Source organism: Ranitomeya imitator, chromosome 1 (assembly GCF_032444005.1).
Source record: "Ranitomeya imitator isolate aRanImi1 chromosome 1, aRanImi1.pri, whole genome shotgun sequence".
NCBI classification, from domain to species: Eukaryota; Metazoa; Chordata; class Amphibia; order Anura; family Dendrobatidae; genus Ranitomeya; species Ranitomeya imitator.
In genome coordinates this window covers 822,939,069-822,945,046 of record NC_091282.1, presented here as the reverse complement: position 1 = coordinate 822,945,046, position 5,978 = coordinate 822,939,069, and positions in this window count along the sequence as shown.

Genomic DNA, 5,978 nt, shown 5'->3' with positions numbered 1-5,978 from the left:
ATGTTGCAATACAATTTATTAGGCAATGTAAGCTACTTACAAATGGAGTTGAACACATACATTGTTTGGCTCATACAGGAAACATGCAGATACCCTATGGAAAGTGTGACGCCTGGGAACGACAAAGGCTCACTAATTTAGCACTGTCACTAGTAGTCTGAGACAAACACGCTCAGCAACGTGTGCTCTAAACCAAGGCACTTCAGTCTAGGTACCTGTGTGTCAATACAACATTTTTGGCACTAGATGGAAAACTCACTTCTTATAGCAAACATCAGTTGTGGTCTCCACATACAGTGGGGGAAATAAGTATTTCATCCCCTGCTGATTTTGTCAGTTTGCCCACTGACAAAGACTTGAACAGTCTATAATTTTATGGGTAGGTTAATTTTAACATTGAGAGAGCTAGAATATCAAAAATAAAATCCAGAAAATCGCATTGTATAAATTATATAAATTTATTTGCATTTTGCCGTGAGAAATAAGTATTCGATCCTTCTGCCAAAGAAGACTTAATACTTGGTGGCAAAACACTTGGCAAGCACAGCCATCAGACGTTATTTGTAGTTGGTGATAAAGTTTGCGCACATGTCAGGAGGAATTTTGGTCCACTCCTCTTTGCAGATCATCTCTAAATCATTAAGATTTTGAGGCTGTCGCTTGGTAACTCGGAGCTTCAACTCCCTCCATAAGTTTTCTATGGGATTAAGGTTTGGTGACTGTCTAGGCCACTCCATGACCTTAATGTGCTTCTTTTTGAGGCACTCCTTTGTTGCCTTGGCTGTATGTTTTGGGTCATTGTCTTCCAGGAAGACCCAGCAATGACCCATTTTTAATGTCACGGCGGAGGGAAGAAGGTTATCACTCAGAATTTTATGTTACATGGCTCCATCCATTCTCCCATTGATGCGGTGAAGTAGTCCTGTGCCCTTAGTAGAGAAACACCCTAAAACATAATGTTTCCACCTCCATGCTTGACAGTGGGGAGGGTGTTATTTGGGTCATAGGCAGCATTTCTCTTCCTCCAAACACGGCGAGTTGAGTTAATGCTAAAGACCTCAATTTTTGTGTCATCTGACCACAGCACCTTCTCCCAATTACTCAAAGCATCATTCAAGTGTTCATTTGCAAACTTCAGACGGGCCTGCTCATGCGCCTTCTTGAGCAGGGGGACCTTGCGGTCACTGCAGGATTTTAATGGGCCTCTGTCACCCCCTCCAGCCGTTATAAACTAAAAGAGCCACCTTGTGCAGCAGTTATGCTGCATTCTAACAAGGTGGCTCTGTTAGTTTTTGGTGCAGTTATTGCGAAAATAAAGCGTTTTATATACCTTTCTTTAGACAGAGAGGCAGGTCTTAACCCCCCTGCTGGAAACGCCACGCTGCCATCACTCAAATCTTCAGGGGCGCCGTGTGCCGCCCCCTCCGCGCTGTTTTCCCATGAAATCCGGCGCCTGCGCTGTTTAGTACTGGCTGGTGCAGGCGCAGTGAGCTTTGGCCATCTGACCTCACTTGCAGTCTTGCAGACTGCGCCTGTGCGGCCAGTGCCGCAACCCAGCTTGGGAATCCCAGCCCCACAGTGTGCATAATGCATAACCAGTACTAAACAGCTTCAGGGGGTGACAGAGGCCCTTTAAACCTTTACAGCATAATTGGTCTGTAGGAGCCAGAACTCTTAATGGTTGGTAGGGGAAACAAATACGGTACTTAAATTTTTACTGCAAAATGCAAATACATTTATATAATTTGTACAATGTGATTTTATGGATTTTATTTTTTATATTCTATCTCTCAATGTGAAAACTAACCTACCCTTAAAATTATACTGTTCATGTCTTTATAAGTGGGCAAACTTACAAAATCAGCAAGGGATCAAATGCTTATTTCCCCCACTGAACCAAACTTAATTGGAGACATTGATCTATGGTAAAAACATTGTAACCAGTCAGAGGTTACCTTTCATTTGTTAACCAGCTTTTGACAAATGAAAACTGCTTTGTGATTATCTGTTGTGTAAGGTGACACATTACAGTTTTATGATATAAGTAAGGCCCTGTTCATATTATACACAGAAACCTTGTTAGAATGGTTGTGTTAGGCAGGTTCCGCCAATATGAGAGTCATTTTGATGGGCGAAGTATGTATACCTCGCTCTTTTTCTTGTGTAACATAACGATTATTGACAAAGCCACAGACACTGACCGCAACACAGTGTAAACTATTGTAAATATTAATATTCTTAGCGTTAAATATACATTTGTAAAGTAAAAAAAAGTGTCCAGTTTTCCATATCTGAATCTCATTTTATTATAGGACTTTGTTCTGCTGACAAATCCATTAAGGAGAACTTGCCATAATTTTCATGTAAATGCCAGTGTTCTCCTGAATTTGAAGGTTTTTTTTTTAATGTGAATTTACTTTCCACATAAAATATCTAGTCTTATTCAAGATAACATGATCCTCAGGAAGATTAAGAGAAGGGCTTAGGATAACCCCTTTGGCTAACAAAACTAGATTTACATACATAGAGGAAAAGGAGAAACCTGCCATATCCTGGGAATGGAAAGGCTAAGGAACAAAAAAAAGCAACATTAAGTAAATTTTGGAAAACGGTGACATTTAGATCACTTTGATATTTATAAACGTTACATATATAAAAAATTATGACGAGTGACTGATCACCTTTCAAATGTTACCACCTATCCAAAGGGTATTTGATAACTTGCAAATCAGTGGGGGGGTCTGACTGCTCTGAGCCCCAGAATCAGAAGAATGGTGCTATGAAATGCCAATCCCAGTGAGGTCTGATCACCAGGACTCCCACTGATCGTGAGACGGGGGATCTGAGTGGAGCTGAGGTCGAGCATGCGCATATATACTTCATTCACTCTTGATGGTAGGGTCAGAGATAAGCCGAGCACAGCGCTCAGGTATCCCTGGCGGTCCCATTGAGAATTAACGGAGCAGAGGTTTGCATGATCAGCCTCTGCTTTTTTCAGATGGAGTTGTTCAGAGCTCCCGTCTCAGGATCATTGGGGGTCTTATCAGTCAGACCTCAAGTGATTGGAAAGTTATCTATAAAGTTTTAGAATAGTTGACCTTAAATATTTTCGGGTCCCATGCTGCCTCGCAGCGACTGTTCAAATATCACTCTTTTGGCTACAGCTCACTTCACGGATGCAGCCAACCCATAAGCTTAGCTGGCTCGGCTGATGTTGATGACATGAGCTCCTGACCCCGAGAGAATGAATACTATCTGATTTTGTTATTTTTCATTTCCGGAAACGTTTGGGTTCCACTTTTCTAAAAAAAAATAAATAGAAAAACCCCTTTAATTGTTGACAGCCTTTGTGTTTGTCAGACACATTGGTTTGCTTCAGTCTATTCATATTACATTAAGAGAAAGAAAAAATAAAGTCCAAATCATTTTAAAGCATCTGTGAATGTTTTCCATTCTTTGACATGTTGGAGCTGGAATACTTGTAAATGTGAATATTTATATAGTTTTCAGATTGTAAATAAATTTTATTTTGATTAAATCTGTCTACATTTGAAATACAGTGATCCCTCAACATAGTTGTATGTTAATTCTCTTATGTTAAAAGTATTACGTTTTTGAGAACTGATAATTGCTTCAACCACCCCAAGTATCCTCAGTTTAACAGTCAATTAAATCTCTTGATTGTGACTTTCAATGGTAGATGGTTGGCCCACAAAGGACTTTCAATTCAGCGCAGTATTTTAGAAATCTATCGAAATATATAGAAATACGAGTACACCACAATGCATTCTCCACAACTAGAATGATAGCGCACCTCCCCAATTTCACATATGCTGTCTTCCTTCTCCCTTGGAAATGCTTTTTCAACACTTGCAAACAAACTTCAGGATTAACTCTCTTCCTGCTGTTAATGGTAGGCACACAGCAGTCACCTAATTCATCATTTTATAGCATGTCATTAGTTCTGGCATACATCACATCAGCATGAAATCTCGGCATTTAAAAGCTTATAGGGTTCTAAAACCCCAGCACTTCTTTAGTGTCCAAAGATAAACCCAGCAGAGCACACACCTCTCTAATGCTACATAGCATTTCACACTTTGCTGTAACTATGACATCAGCAGGTTATAGCACATCTACAGTTTACACCTCGTCAAATTCGTCCACTCATAAAGTAGAGCTGTTTGATCATTGTTCCGCCTAGATAAGTGTTTCTCAACTCCAGTCCTCAAGACCCACCAACAGGCCATGTTTTCACCATTTCCATAGGTGATGGAATTAATGCTGGAGCAGATGATGAAATTATCACCTGTGCAATACTAAAGGTACCGTCACACTCAGCAACTTTCCAAGGATCACGACCAGCGATACGACCTGGCCGTGATCGTTGGAAAGTCCTTGTGTGGTCGCTGGGGAGCTGTCACACAGACAGCTCTCCAGCGACCAACGATGCTGAAGTCCCCGGGTAACCAGGGTAAACATCGGGTTACTAAGCGCAGGGCCGCGCTTAGTAACCCGATGTTTACCCTGGTTACCATTGTAAATGTAAAAAAAAAAAAAACACATACTTACATTCCGGTGCCTGTCACATCCCCGACGTCCGCTTCCCTGCACTCCTCCTGCATCCTGTGTAAGCGCCGGCCGTAAAGCAGAGCAGTGACGTCACCGCTGTGCTCTGCTTTACGGCCAGCCGGCGCTGACACAGGATGCAGGAGGAGTGCAGGGAAGCGAACGCCGGGGACGTGACAGGCACCGGAATGTGAGTATGTGTTTTTTTTTTTTTTTACATTTACAATGGTAACCAGGGTAAACATCGGGTTACTAAACGCGGCCCTGCGCTTAGTAACCCGATATTTACCCTGGTTACCAGTGAACACATCGCTGCATCGGCGTCACACACGCCGATTCAGCGATGTCAGCGGGTGATCCAGCGACAAAATAAAGTTCTGGCCTTCTAGCTCCGACCAGCGATGTCACAGCAGGATCCAGATCGCTGCTGCGTGTCAAACACAACGATATCGCTATCCAGGACGCTGCAACGTCACGGATCGCTATTGTTATCGTTGTAATGTTGTTCAGTGTGAAGGTACCTTAAGAGATCCTGAAAACTTGACCTGTTGGTGGGTCTTGAGGACTGGAGTTGAGAAACACTGTCCTAGATGCATGGCCCAGCTGGTGACCAGTGTGTATTACTCATGGGTTACAGTCACGACAGTCTTGCCACTTTCCCGTTGATCTGGCACCCCTAAACTCATCTCCTTCTGTCATAGAGTGGTAATATTTAATCTGCTGCTTGGAAAATTTGACTTCGTACCATTTAAGAAACACTTGTGATCACTTAAGGTACCGTCACACTAGACGATATCGCTAGCGATCCGTGACGTTGCAGCGTCCTCGCTAGCGATATCGTCCAGTGTGACAGGCAGCAGCGATCAGGCCCCTGCTGTGCTGTCGCTGGTCGGGGAAGAAAGTCCAGAACTTTATTTGGTCGCTGGACTCCCCGCAGACATCGCTGAATCGGCGTGTGTGACACCGATTCAGCGATGTCTTTACTGGTAACCAGGGTAAACATCGGGTAACTAAGCGCAGGGCCGCGCTTAGTAACCCGATGTTTACCCTGGTTACCATCCTAAAAGTTAAAAAAACAAACAGTACATACTTACCTACAGCCGTCTGTCCTCCAGCGCTGTGCTCTGCACTCCTCCTGTACTGGCTGTGAGCGTCGGTCAGCCGGAAAGCAGAGCGGTGACGTCACCGCTCTGCTTTCCGGCCGCTGTGCTCACAGCCAGTACAGGAGGAGAGCAGAGCACAGCGCTGGAGGACAGACGGCTGTAGGTAAGTATGTACTGTTTGTTTTTTTTTACTTTTAGGATGGTAACCAGGGTAAACATCGGGTTACTAAGCGCGGCCCTGCGCTTAGTTACCCGATGTTTACCCTGGTTACCGGCATCGTTGGTCGCTGGAGAGCGGTCTGTGTG